This window comes from Rhipicephalus microplus, chromosome 2 (genome assembly GCF_043290135.1).
Source record: "Rhipicephalus microplus isolate Deutch F79 chromosome 2, USDA_Rmic, whole genome shotgun sequence".
Classification (NCBI taxonomy): Eukaryota; Metazoa; Arthropoda; class Arachnida; order Ixodida; family Ixodidae; genus Rhipicephalus; species Rhipicephalus microplus.
In genome coordinates, this window is record NC_134701.1 from 136,889,579 (window position 1) to 136,904,931 (window position 15,353).

The following is a 15,353-nucleotide window of genomic DNA, read 5'->3' on the forward strand; positions in this document are numbered from 1 at the left end:
ATCGTACTGAATGCCTGCACTCTTCCAAAAAGGTAAGAAAAAAACTTATAATCGCCAGCAAATAGTAATTCCAGCTGTTACTCGCCTTCTTCTTCCGACCTGTCTAACTACATCACTAGACACTCAAAGGTCACAACGGTTACTACCTTTTGCGCACCGTTACTAACTTTCTGCCATGCTCCTGTTTTACAAATTTGTTGAGCGAACCATATAGGTTATAAAGCGCTTTTAGCTGACCCTATTTTGCCTCCTGTTCCACTCAGCCAGTCGGTGGTTGCGCCACAGCGCATGCTCCCGATGGTCCGGCGGTGACCATGCTCCCGATGGTCCGACGGTGACCACCACCGTCGGCCTAGACTGTAGCGAGCGAGGGATCACGTGACACGAGAAGTAACCAGTATGACAGCTTCTTGTGCCGCGAGTTCACGCTGCCAGCAAAGCAGAGCGGTTGTTTGGCCAACACGTAAGCCGTGACGGCAGCTCTGGATACTCGAATATCTGTGCCTTCATCGAGAAGTAGTGGCCGCTAATCCCTTTGAAAATCTGCGCAAGTGGGGTGACGTTCTGCGAAACGTCAACAGACAGTTTCATGGTGTCATCTACTGGCAGATTCGGAGCGCTTCCGGTAATAATTTCTTCCACTCTATGTGGAGCAAGTCTATTCTATTGGCGGATGGAGAGTGCTCCCTGTATGTGCCATTGGCAGATCTGAAGCAGCTTCGTCGTGAGATCCACTCGACGGAGCAACTTTTTTTGCTCTGCAAAATTCGGCAGATTCAACAGCAAGTAGCAAGCGCCCCACGCCTTGAAAATACAGTGAAGCAAAACCAATCCTAGTGGTACGAACGGGAAAGTTCGAGCGTGCCATTCAGCGCAGAAAACTGTAGGTGGTGCTACTGAATCCTTCCCTAGTTACGTCAGCGCTCCCATCGCTGTTGTTGCACATACTTGTGTGCGTTTCATTGCGTCTTCAGCTATGCGGACACAGCCTGCCATTAGGATGACTTCCAGGCTACGTGCACAAAGCTGCTGCGGATGGCCAACACGCATTTAATACAGAGAACGTGCATGCTATTCGCTTCGAAGAGCTTCAATAGCATCTGCATGGCAACACACGCCCAAGGTGACTTTCACAACAGCTTCTTGAATAACCATGCAAAATTACGTGAGTATACTGAAGAGCCCTTACGATTACACAATGCCACAGTGATGAACACCACTAAGTTAGGGTGGGTGCACGCACGTTTTCTTTTTTTGGTCGAAGCTCCCTATGCCCTGGGTGGTGCGTTCACGAGGTATGTAGTAGTCGTAGTAGTAGTAGGTACACTCTAAGGCAAAATCACCTGAAAAAGGAGAAACGGAGTTCAATAGGCGCGCGCGATGAACGGATAGACCGTTTAGAAGCAACCACAGAGGGAAGCGTGCCACGCGAAACCATTTAGTCTCCAAACACGCTCCAAAGGGATGAACCACCCGGGGATAGCAGGCAGCACGAAAAGCGTTGCCAAGCTGACACTTCGTCCTTCTCCCCCTCTGCTGGCTCAGTCTTGCTCCATATCTTACTGGCGATGGTTCGCGTTGCGTCCCGAGCGGAGTGCTTGACCACGGCCGCCTGGATTCGACGACCTACACTCTTAGGCAAAATTACCCGAAAAAGGAGTAACGATGCCCAATAGGCGCGCTTGATGAACGGATAGACCGTTGAGGAGCAACCACAGAGGGATTCGTGCAGCGCGAAACCACTTAGTTCCAAAGAGATGAACCGCCCGGGGATTGCAGGCAGCGCGAAAAGCGTTGCCAAGGTGACAACCCTCCTTCTCCACAGAACACATGTCCTTCTCCTCATCTGCTGGCTCATTCTTTCCCAGTATTTTGTCGGTGATGGTTCGCGCTGCGTCGCGCTCGTAGTGCTGGACCACGGCCGCCTGGATTCGATGATCTAAGAACTATGACGTGGTGCTTGTGTGTACGCTTGGATGAGCGTGGGCTGCTGCTTTCACGTTTCACTGCACCCGTGAAGTCTGGAGCAAGTCTCGACACGTCACCACGCTGCGCTGTATATCTGTGGCTTAGAGATAGTCACGACCAACACACGACAGCAACAGTTGGGAAGGCCAATATGGCAGCCGAGAAGACAATAGGCCTATCGGATATATACTTCAGTCTGACTCAGGGCAGAAATAAGCGCTGGATTCTTAAGCAAGTAGGTCATCATTCTTCTACTCTACTTGCATGTGCGATACGGATTGCGCTTGCCGGCAACGGGCTCGGTCGTATTGTATATCGCACGCACGAAATGCATCGCGAAGGTCAGCTTCGGCGTCTGCAGTTCACCTGCGCTTTGCGACCGCCTGGAAACTTGCCGCCATTGCCGTCGGCCTCCCGTACGCTCGCTCACCGAGTGCTCGCCTGTCTTCGCCGCCGCCATGAGCTCCAGGCTGACGATATTGGGCTGAGACCTCGTCGCTGTGTTGAGACTCGTCTAAAACACGTTGCGGGTTCTCGTAAAGAGCTTGGTTGTAGTATATCGTGCGCTCTAAGTGCACCAGCACGGGCTTGCAGGGCTTTCGCTAGTGTCGGAACTCAATGAAAATTTGTCGCCATTTCAGTTGGATTTCCCGTCAGTCGGTTGCAAGCAGCTCGGCGCCGTCCGTTGGCCGTGGCGGCGGACTCGCGTTTGCGTGCTGCACTCGCTCGAGTTTGTGAAAAAAAGCCGCATTAACGTTAATTTCTTCGGCGCTAGCTCCAAACCAGCTCGGCGCTGTTCATGGCGGCGGCCAAGCGTGCGCTCGCTCTCCTGTTCGAAGTTCGCTGACGGCAGACACTCCGTGTGCAGCGCCGTCTTTGTTCTCGCGTTCCCTTGCTCGAGCTGAACGGCATCGCTCGCTTAGGACTCGCCGACTTGTTGGTGGCACGGTGGTTTGTGAAGTGGTCGCTGTGGCCACCGCTCCTAAGCGGCTGCGGTAAGGGGATCGAAATGAGCTTTTGACGATGTGTGACATCACGTTGAAATTATTAGCATGTCATATCTCACATATGTTTTCATTTCACGTTGCACGTATTCCTCATATGCATTTGTATTCATCCTCTGTCATGTGTGACTCACTATTAGGGGCGAAGCTCCTTATGGCGTGGCTTGTGCGTCCCTCGTAGAACGTAACCAGCAGTGGCACATACCCGAAATAGGTATAACATTTGACCTCCAAGGTGGTGCTGGTGAGAGATTTCTTCTGTGCGCGTTGTTTACCAATAAAAAATAGTGCTCAATGTACATGCCAATGGCTGCTGATGGGGAATGACAGACAGGAGCATTCGGCTTTTAGTCAACGCGCACGCTGCGATCCCCATTAGCAGCCATTGGCATGTACATTGAGCACTATCGGACAAGAAAGGGTTGCTACATTATACTCGCTGGGCGTAACCTCCTTGGTTTAAGAAATGTTTAGTGAGCATTGGGCCGCAGTGCCATGAATTCAGTGAACTAGTATATACCATGAACTCAAGGTGGTTGAAGGTGGGAAATAGACCCGAAGCGCAAGCCGTAAGAAAGTGTGCGTGTGCCGCCTCTCGTTTAGTTTTTGAAATGTCCACTGAATGGCAGTGCTTCTATATGGGGAATATATAATAAAAAGATGCGAGATGGTGGGACTTGGAGTGTTGAATAGATGGAAGAACGGACACACAAACTGATGCATGGATGGACGCATGAACGGACGCAGGGGCAGATGCATGAACGAACGCAGGGATGGGCGCACGTACAGACGCATGGACGGTCACACAGACGGACGCATGGACGGACGAATGCTTTGCCCCACTCTGCATCACTCCGTGTATATGCTGCCATTTTTTTACATACTTATTGTGCTGCCATGGGCACACACCGTGCTGAAGGCTGTGTGGGCTGGCGTCTGCGATGCCTGTCATCCATCACTTTCGTCAGAGCAGCTTCCGAAGCATTGTGCTAGATGTGAACGTAAAGTTATTTGTATGTCATATTTTAACGCTTGTTTTTATATTAACGTGCACGTACTTGTCATATGCGTGCATCGTCATCTTCTGTTACGTGTGTCTAACAATTTATCTATGTTATTGTACGTGCAGCCATGGGAACACAAAAGGCAGAAGGCTGCGTGTGCTGGCGTCTGCAATGCCTGTCATCTATCACTGCCGCCGGAGCATCTGCCCATGGAGTGAAAAAGATTTAACAACGAGATTGGACTTGTACACTTCACCATGAATTCACTTGAAAGAATGGAGAAAATTCATGTGTATGTAGAAAAATAAAAGATTTCGATGTTTCACTTTTGTCTTTCGCTGTTGCCGTGACAGCGAGAGCAGTTACACATGGGCGGCTAATTACTTTTTCGGGTGTTCTTTTTCTGCGCAGTTCGTTGCTCACTGCGCAGAAAAACAGGCGAAAAAAGTGTTAGGCCTGGCGGAAAATAAACAAAAAACAATGTTTGAACTAGGGACAAAAAGATCATCCGATTGGAGTAATTGAGTGGATCAACCGTTCGTCCGGCAAGGTGTAACTGTGAGGACTAACGGTTGCCCGGTAAGGTGTGAATGTGGGGATTAACAGTTGCCCTATAAGGTGCAAATGTGAGGACTAAATGTTAGTCTTCTGAGGTGGATTGTGCAACTAATGGTTACTCACTAAGGTATAAATGTGAGGACTAATTGTTAGTCCCTTGAGCTCATTTGTGGGGACTAACTGTTAAACCCGGTGCCGTTAGTCTTTGAAGTGATTGATGGTTGTGGCAGCCCCATTAGTCCCCAAAAGGACGAACCACACACACTTTTAACATCCTTCTGCCTTAGAGTGTAGCCACCTCCATGGTGGGACTAGAGGAGCGAGACGCGCGCACCCTTTTAATTTGAGGAGGAAACCTGCACACATTATTCATAAATAAAAACATAGTTGTTTCCTGTAAAATAATTCACAGATACGACTATTGGTCACCTATTGATGACCTGGCACTCGTCATCGTCTCTTGTGTTACTTGCCGGAAGTTTTTTACTGCATTTTTACTGCATTTCAATAATGCATTACCAACTAGTCCAATCCTACACTATACTCCAATAAAAGATGCCTTGAGTTTGATGCTTACTAAAAAAACTGGTGTCAGAAGGAGGCATTTTGAGCACTCTCTGACCAGAAAGGGTTGACACGTTAAATTCGCTGGGCGTACCTTCTTGGTCTTGGCAAGGTTTAGGGAGGGTTGGGTCGTATTGACGAGAATATAGTCAACTAGTATATAGCCATGAACCAAAGGAGGTGAAAGGGGGGAAGTAGACCCAAAGCGCAGTTCATAGGAAAGTGCGCGAGAGCCACCTCTCGTTTAGTCCTTGAAATGTCCGCTGGAAGGCGGTACTTTTATGATGAATATCTGATGAAAAGATGTGAGATGGCTAGATGAACAGACGGATAGACAGATGGAAGGACAGACAGATGCACGGATGAACGCACGGATGGATTAATGGACGAATGGACGGACGCAGGGACCGACGCCCGGACGAACTCAGGGGCCGGCGCACGGATGGACGCACAGATGGAGAGACGCTTCGCCCCACTTATCATCATACACTCCATGGATATGCTGTGATTTTTTCAATAAATGTTGGCTTTTCTAGGCCGTCCAGTGGGCCTTGGAAGGAACAGCTGCCAAAGGGGAGGGGGGGTTAGAATAAAGGGCTAATGACTTAGAGTGTTTATTAGTCTGTGTTTAGAAGAAGTCATTAACGATTTAAATACTTAGTATTCTACTATGCGAGAGCTGGAAGCCGTGCAGTTTGTTAGTCTGTGTGTTTAGAAACAGTTGTTAACAATTTAGAGCACGATGTACTCTACTTTGGGAGAGCTGAAAGCCGTCCCTAACAGTTCAAGGTGTTGCAAAACATATTCAGAACACCACTGCTCGCGCTGCACGACCGTTCATCAGCCACCCCTTGCATGTAGGCACTGGATCTTGACCTCCACAGTAGTGCTGGTAGGAGATTTTTCCTGTGCGCTCTTGAGCAATGAAATTCGCACCACGCACGTTACCTAAAAGTGGGCGGCGGGTATCTGTGTCCAATGAGCATCTTGCATATCTCATTGCCAATTAACAGTCATTGGCATGCTTGTGTAGCAAACACCGCTTCATCGCTGCGTGCTTTACGGCTCCCCAAGGTTTCTCTCCTGCGCAGCACCGCGATGAGCGCCAGTGCCAACGGCGGCGCCACTGTGCGCGTGAGCACCCGTTGCTTCGCTTCTACACGTGGTTCCCTTCAGCGGGAGATGGTATAACTTTTTCAATAGAGACTTGCCAACTTACAGATGCCATTAAAAAGGTAATTGTTTAATTTTAGGAAATCGGGTTTTTGACTGCGATAATTATAATGTAACTTTGTGTCCCTCTGGCTATTCAACTTCATTGACCAAGTGGTTTTGGCGTACCTTCTAGAGCTTCATTTGAAAAAAAAAAAACCAGAACGCTTAACTTCGAACACCTGGTATATTCCTCGCCTACAGCCATCACTATTCCTTCCATAAAGTCACAGCATATCCACGAAGTGAATGATGATAGTGAAGCGAGGCTTCGGAAGGTTTTATTCGTAAACCATGAATTGTCCGTTCGTCTCTCTGTTTGCATGTCTGTATGTCTGTGTGTCCGTTTGTTTCGTTGTATGTCTGTCCACCTGTCTTTCCATTCGTCCATCCATCCGTCCGTTCGACAGTCTGACCATCTGTCTGTTTCCGATTCAGATCAGGACGTGCATCTGCGGCGGCGTCGATGTCACGTCTTTAATTGAATATAATTGTTGTATTATGTTTTTAGATCAGTTAACGGCAGCTAATATGGCGCGGCTGCCGTATTTCAAGACGTAGGGGAAGTGCGGACTCACCGTAAAAGACACCGACTCACGTTGTCTCACCACTACAGCGCAGAACTCCCTCTCTCCTCTATCTAGAAAAAAAATCACAGCATATCCACGCAGTGCATGATGATGATAGGGGCGAAGCGTCTGTCAGTCCGTCAGCGCTGCCGTCCGTCTGTTAGTTCTTGCTTCCGTCCGTCCATATTTGTGACCGTCTGTCCGTCCGTTCGTGCGTCCGTCTGTTCGACCATTCGGCCGTCCACGCGTCCATCTGTCTGTGCGTGCATTCGTCCGTGCGCCCGTCCATCCGTGCATCCGCTCATCCATGCGTTAATCCGTCCATTCATCCGTTCGTGCGTCCATGCGTCCATTCGTCCGTGCATCGGTCTATTCGTCCGTTCATTTAGTGAACACTTCAAGTATCATCATCTTGCAACTTTTCATCATATATTCATCATATAGAAGTACTGTCATCCAGCAGACATTCGAAGGACTTAACGAGAGGTGGTACAGAATGTGTAGAGGAGCGGCGTGGGCGCACTTTCTTACGGCATGCGCTTCATGTCTAGTTCCCACCTTTCGCCGCCTCTACTTCCTGGAACTGTGGCCCCAACACTCGCTAAGCCTTGCTAAAACCTGGTAGCAGTGCTGACAAACTGTGGAGCCATTTCTTCCTCTCTGGAGTGAAAAATTGCTTGGATTTCACTAGCTTTTCATGGAAAGCGGTTTTTGAAGACTAATGTGTTTGTGCTGTTGAAAATTGTGATGACAATATTGTGATGACAATAGTTTAACCATGAAAGCATATTATGCCAGTTGGCAGTTTGTCCCTCGCAACCTGCTGAATGGTTACAAAAAATGTTTGTTAGAAGTGTTGACTGCCATATACTCGTTTCAAATATATCCTTCCAGTCTTCCACCAGCCACTTTTCAACTTTTTTGAGCTGTACAAATAACCGCATACATGCAAAATACTGCTCTGGTCGTGCTTTCACAGAAACCTCTGTGACCTTGGCGGAGCCACATGGCGCCACAGGGCAGCTGACTAGCAACGTGACAGCGTTTGCAAAAAAAAGGGGGGGGGGGAGCCTATTAAAGAAATGGCAGCATATTCACGGACTGAATGATCGAGAGCGGGGCGAAGCATCCGTCCGTTCATTCGTTTTTGCGTCCGTCCGTCCACGCGTCTGTCTGTGTGACCGTCCATGCGTCCACCCGCACATCCATGCGTGCATCTGTTCGTGCGTCCACACGTTCATCCGTGCGTCTGTCCCTGCGTTCGTCCAAGCATCCATCCTCCGTGAAGCCATCCATGCGTGCGTCCATGCATATGTCTATGTGTCCGTTCGTCCACCTATTCAACACTCCAAGTGCCACCATCTCGCATCTTTTCATCATATGTTCCCCATATAGAAGCACCGCCATCCAGCGGACATTCTAAAGACTGAACGAGAAGTGGCACACGCACACTTTCTTACGGCTTGCGCTTCGGGTCTACTTCCCACCTTTAACCACCTCGAGTTCATGGTATATACTAGTTCACTCTATTCATGGCACTGCGGCCGAACGCTCGCTAAACCTTTCTAAAACAGAGGAGGTTAAGCCCAGCGAGTATAACGTAGCAACCCGTTCTTGTCAGATAGTGCTCAATGTACATGCCGAAGGTTGCTAATGGGGAATGAAAGAAAGGAGAATTCGGCTTTTAGTTAACGCCCACGCTGCGAATTTTTTATTGTTCAAGAACGCACAGGAGAAATCTCCCATCGGCACCACCTTGCAGGTAAAATTGTAAGACATGTTGCGTACTAAGTAGTTTTTCCCCTAAAATTGGCAGATACCACGTACAGTGGGAATCGACGATATGCGAAGCACGAATGAGAAACGTTGATATGTCAGCTAGCAAAATGGCCATGAACGCACCAAGAAGGGCCCAATACACTCCATTGTAGCGTTGACTCGTGTGCACGCTGGGCACAGCGACGCTACGTTAGCAAAACGCGAGCACTCTATAGTCTGACACAAGGCGCGACCGGCGTGACCAGTGTCCGTCGGCGCGACTCGACAGCAACTGGTGTGAAATGCAAAATGCTGCATTTGCGTTACCCAGACAATACTGCGTCTCCCTCTTTTTGTGACGGAGGGACGCCGGACGCGCTGAAACGCGCATGGGTGCAAGCAAGGCAGCGCGGCGTGCGCCGGCGAGTATATGGCAGGACCGACGCCTGGCGTCTCAACACCAGCGCAGCGCGTCGGAATGAATGCCGGTGAGCACGCGCACCGCGTCACGTCAAAATGTGTTGGCGCCTTGACTGTGGCATGTAGCCATGTTCTCACATGACACACATCCCTTCATTATAATGTTTGCACCCGTCACATACTTTCGTCATCTAATTACGTCACGTAATACCAAATTTGGCAGGTGTGAAGCCAGCGAAACAGCCGCGAGTGCATCATGAGTGTGGCATGTAGTCATTTTGTGACATGATATGCATGTCGTAATTATCATGTTTGTATGCGTCATCTACCTATGTGGTGCGTTCGCGTCGCGTTATACCAAGTTTGATACGTGTGAAGCTAGCGAAATGGCCGCGAACGCATCATGAGCGTAGCATGTAGTAATGTTGTTACATGACACGCATCACATGTTTATCATGCTTGCACCAATATCATACCTTCATCAGCCATTCCCGTCCCGTAATACCGAACTTGTTATAAGTGAAGTTAGCGAAATGGTCGCCAGTGCATCGTGAGCATGGCATGTAGTCATGTTACTACATGACACGCATCTCATGATTATCATGTTTGCACCAGTTCCATACCTTCGTCATCCATTCACGTACCGTAATACCAAATTTTGTATGTGACGCTAGCGAAATACCCGTGAGCGCATCATGAGCGTGTTGTGTAGTCATGTGTTTACATGACACGCATGTCATGATTTTTATGTTAGGGTCTGTCGCTTATGTTTGCCATGTAGCCATGCCATACCATACCACTTTTGCAACATGCCATGTGAACAAAACCACCGCAAGAGCTGCAGGGCCATGAAATGTAAATCATGACATTCATGACGTACATGTAATCGTTGTCATGTTATGACTAGTCAAATATGTTCCTTGTACAATCCCAATTATGGTATATAGCATTATCGAAACGGCCAGGAGAGCTAATGTCGTAGGCGGCTAGATAGATAGATAGATAGATAGATAGATAGATAGATAGATAGATAGATAGATAGATAGATAGATAGATAGATTAAAAGTCGCCGAAGTTGGCTAAGAAATGCTTCGCATTTAAAAACCGCTGATGCCAGCGGTTTTTAAATGTAGTATACAAGCTATTTGCAAAGGTAATTGCTAACAGAGTAAAGAAAACATTAGAATTCAATCAACCAAAGGAACAAGCAGGATTTCGAACAGGCTACTAAACAATCGACCACATTCATACTATCAATCAGGTAATAGAGAAATTCTCAGAATATAACCAACCACTACACATAGCTTTCATAGAATACGCGAAGGCGTTTGATTCAGTCGAAATATCAGCCGTCATGCAGATACTGCGGTATCAGGGCGTCGATGAAGTATATATAAACATCCTAGAAGAAATCTACAGGTGATCAACTGCTACCATAGTGCTTCATAAAGAAAGCAACAGAATACCAATCAAGAAGGGTGTAAGGCAGGGGGACACAATTTCCCCAATGCTATTTACCGCGTGCTTACAGGAGGTTTTCAGAAGCCTAGAATGGGAACAGTTAGGGATAAGAGTCAATGGAGAATACCTTAGTAACCTGCGCTTCGCCGATGACATTGCATTGCTGAGTAACTCGGGGGACGAATTGCAATTCATGATTACGGAGTTGGACAAGGAGAGCAGAAAGGTGGGTCTTAAAATTAATCTGCAGAAAACGAAAGTAATGTACAACAACCTCGGCAAGGAGCAGCGCTTCGAGATAGGTTATAGTGCACTTGAAGTTGTAAAAGACTATGTCTACTTAGGGCAGGTAATAACCGCAGAGCCGAACCACGAGATTGAAGTAACTAGAAGAATAAGAATGGGGTGGAGCACATTCGGCAAGCACTCTCAAATTATGACAGGTAGATTGCCACTATCCCTCAAGAGGAAGGTATATAACAGCTGTATCTTGCCAGTACTTAGCTACGGAGCAGAAACCTGGAGACTTACAAAGAGGGTTCAGCTTAAATTGAGGACGACGCAGCGAGCAATGGAAAGAAAAATGGTAGGTGTAACCTTAAGAGACAAGAAGAGAGCAGAGTGGATTAGGGAACAAACGGGGGTTAAGGATATCATAGCTGAAATCAAGAAGAAGAAATGGACATGGGCAGGGCATGTAGCGCGTAGACAGGATAACCGCTGGTCATTAAGGGGAACTGACTGGATTCCCAGAGAAGGGAAGCGGGTTAGGGGGAGACAGAAGGTTAGGTGGGCAGATGAGATTAAGAAGTTTGCGGGTATCAATTGGCAGCAGCAAGCACAGGACCGGGTTAACTGGCGGAACATGGGAGAGGCCTTTGTCCTGCAGTGGACGTAGTCAGGCTGATGATGATGATGATGATGATGATGCCAGCGGCGTTGGTGGGTTCATGTTGCTCTGAAAGACCACGACAAACTCGCTTACGCCAAAAACAAGTTCGGTACCTTCTTCCACGAAATAGGGACGTGAAGTAGGCACAAACTGGGTTAAGCTCTTGTTTTTGGAACGTTCAGTTACGTGTACTGCGATTTGACAGGCGAGTAGGGTTTGGCCGCCATTTTTCAAAACTTCTTGACTAGCGCTCCTATTGGTCCACCGGGGGCCGGTTCCACGGTAGACGCCGCGAAAAACGGTCCGCGAGGGATCGGTGCGGGGAAGGCCTTTTCGGCGGATCTCGGCGCCGCCGAACCAGATTTGGAGCACTTTCGGCGTCCAGAATGCTCAGTGTGAACTCGGACGGCGATACATTAAGAGCTGACAGTCCCGCCATGGTGGTCCAGTGGCTAAGGTACTCGGCTGCTGACCCGCAGGTTGCGGGATCGAACCCCGGCTGTGGTGACTGCATTTCCGATGGAGGCGGAAATGTTGTAGGCCCGTGTACTCAGATTTGGGTGCACTTTAAAGAACCCCAGGTGATCGAGATTCCCGGAGCGCTCCACTACGGCGTCTCTCATAATCATATGGTGGTTTTGGGACGTTAAACACCACAAATCAATTCATCAACATTAGGAGCTGACACTTCGGACCAGAAAGAAGCGTCTTGAGCTGCGTTTTTGTACTCAACAGGACTCCACAAACTTTCGCTAGTAAACAATTTCTTGTACAATTTCGTTTTTAGCAGCTGCCACGCTTTCACCTATGAAGACACGCCCTTAAGTTGGACTCTCCAGAAGGCAACGCGTTGAACATGCTACCTCAGGGTAGCGTGTTGGAAATGCATGTCTACTACCTTGAAGGGTGAAATTGTTGCCCAGTCAAAAGGACAAAAAATTATTAAATGCCCATGTATCAAGCACCATAAGATGGCAAAAGTAAATAGATTCATACGGTTTTAAAACAAAATTTGCTTTACTTGCTGCAAGATAAGTACATTTTTTTATTTTCTTTTCGGACATACTTTTGACTATCACCGACCAGCGGCGTCGCGATTTCCTTGACCGAAAGACGCCTGACTAAATCCAACAACGCGAGTTGTGCTCCGGTAACATTGAACATTTGAGCAGAAATGCGAATTAACCGCATACTTCAGTCAGCTAAAAGCACCCATTATTGCGGTTTAAAACGTATATATTAGCATGGGGATCAATTCAAGTTCATTGAGGCGAATATGTAAGCGTAGTGCTTCGCCTTGTATCTGGCATATTAGGTCATGTTGAGGTGGTATTATGCAAAACAGATTTAACATGTTGTCTTTATAAAGAAGCTTAATTACAATTCCTACGCTACGCAATTTCGCTCATCTAGTAGAATTGTTCACCGCCTCATGAAAAACGCAAACCTGAAAATATTCATTATAAAGCGTAGTCTCTCAGCAGGGCTAGTTGCATTTACCAAAGGTATGGTTCTGAACAATATAGGCTCAATAGAAGCGAGCAATTCTAACAGTGCTTCTCGCTCGCTGGTTTTGTGACGTCCGAGGTGCCGACCAGTGCGAACGCTCGAAGATCGGCTCCTGCTTTCAAGAATGCTTTCCTGTGGTATTCACGAATTTGTCGCCGAGTTTTCAGTCCCGTCGTGTGCCTAAGTTCTCAAGAAATCAGCAGATACCACCTTTGTGCTGGTGAGTGGTTTTTTAAACCATTTTTGGGACATTTTTACATAGCAACGCCACCGGGAGATTTAAGCGTAACCAAGGAGGCGATTGTCGCCGATGCGCCGACCCGGCGCCAACGTGACTCAACGCTCTGCGCGTTACAGGACCTGCAACTGAGAATAGAATACCAAGTAGATGGAGAGGATTGCACGGAAGACATGGGTTGGAAGGAAGCCGAAACGAGACGCTCAAGGAATAAGCTAGCCGTGGTTAGCGTTCCTGCTACCGAGGGTTCGACCGAGGCTGGCGTTGCGGGAGACGCTCGAGCCAGTCGTAGTAGGTATGACACCAAGCATACAATCGTGCGAGCTGGACGCATGCCGCCACTACCCAAGGACTTCAGCAAAATTGTGCTATGACCACGTGGAGGATTAAATATCTCGAGAATTGGCACTGGAGCCGTGGCAGACGCGATAGTACTGGCGGCCGGGGTCAAAGAGGAGGAGGCCATGCAGGACATCATCTGTTCCAACTTGCAGAAAAACATTATAGTGGCAAGCACTCCGGACCAAGACAGAGCTTCAAGATACCTCAAGGTCAAGCAAATTGACATTGGAGGCAAAGTGTTCGAGGTTAGCGCGTACACCACGGCACCCCACGATACTTGTAAAGGAGTGATTCGCGGGATCCCCGTAGGCGATACTCAAGACATTTTGACCCGAAAGATTGTGAATGCGAACAACCCGCTCGCACTGCAGGCCAAGAGAATCAAGGACACTGGGACAATCATCATAGCGTTCGAAGGACACAGGGTGCCCAGATTCCCGAGATATGGACCTTCACTTTTGCAGTGCTCCCTTTACCACAAAAACATCGATACGTGTTACGTCTGCGGAAAGCTGGGACATTGGTCTGACGTCTGTCCGAACTAGGCTGAAACCATCTGCAGAGGCTGCGAGATCAAGAACCCAGATAGCCTGCACCAGTGCAATCCAAGATGCAGGCTGTGTGACGGTCACCATCCCACGGCAGACAAGAAGTGCAAGAACAGGTTCTTAGTGCCATACATCGTCATACGCAGACGTTGGGAAAGATAGCGAGCAGCCGCAGAAGCCCGGGACGCATCAATCACATCGAGTCCAGACATCAACGACAAGCAGCTTATTCCAGCCTACGTGACCCAGAGCATCCAGACAACACAAGAACAAGAAAGGCGGCCCCACTCCAGGGGGAGGTCGCGTTCCAGAAGAGGTTCTAGACCCAAGGCCCGCTCCCAATCACGGAGGCGCTCGAGTTCTCAAGGTCACCGTCAGGGTCGGGATCAGCCTGGGCGGCATCCGAATGGCGAGCTGCCTGGTGTTCAGTTCAAGATCATGGCTTCCAACTCGGGGAGGACGCCTGCAGTTCTATCGAAAGGCAGCTGGGCTGAGCGAGTGCGCAACGGCGCGGCAGAGGTGGTGACAGGTAAGCTGCCAGAGCATAATAGAATTGCACAGCTAGAGCAAGAAAACGCCAGACTTACAAAACCAAATGAGAAGCTATCAGCTGAGTTAAAGGAAATAAAAATTCTCACTAAGCTAACCAGCGCGCAGTCTTCACAGCCAATGCCTCAGCCAGTTGATGTCCCTGTGGCTGAAAACGTGGGGGACTCGAGAACCACAAAAAAGAGGGCAGTCATGGCAGAACAGGTGGAAGCCAACCAAACTACCATGTCACATATGAAAGAGGTTTTTGACACGCTCAGCAAACTAGTAGCCAATCTTAGCGAGCAGATAGGTAGGCTACAATCAAGCGTGGCGGCACTGGAAGAGCATATGACTTTGCGCATTACAAAGATCGAAGCATATCTGCACAACACAGCAAGGCCTCCTCATGCACCAAACTCACCTCTTCGGCCACCAATACTAGTGGTATCAAACCTGTCGACAGGTGCAGCATCAAGCTCTGGCCGCCCATGTAATAACCATGATGGCAGCGCTACGTGAAGCATTTCGTAACGGGGAATGGAACTGTAGAGGTTACCTTAAAAAGAAGGCAACCCTTCAGCACTATATCAGGATCAGCCAAGAAAAGCCTCATATTATATTATTACAAGAGACCCTTTCACCGCAAGCAACGTTGACTGGATTCCGGCCTGTAGTAGGGGATACTGAAGGGAGGGGAGTCTGCACCTTCGTATGCAGCAAACTAACGCACGTAACCCACGACCTCAAGATAGAAGCAGGCCGGTTGGAACAAGTC

General features: G+C 48.5%; 1 protein-coding gene across 3 annotated transcripts in view; it reads right to left on the reverse strand.

Annotated features, from left to right (window-relative positions):
- The window catches only part of LOC119169741 (MAM and LDL-receptor class A domain-containing protein 1), a 317,209-nt gene that overhangs the window by 15,856 nt on the left and 286,000 nt on the right, over positions 1-15,353 (reverse strand). The gene's annotated exons all lie outside the window — the stretch shown is intronic.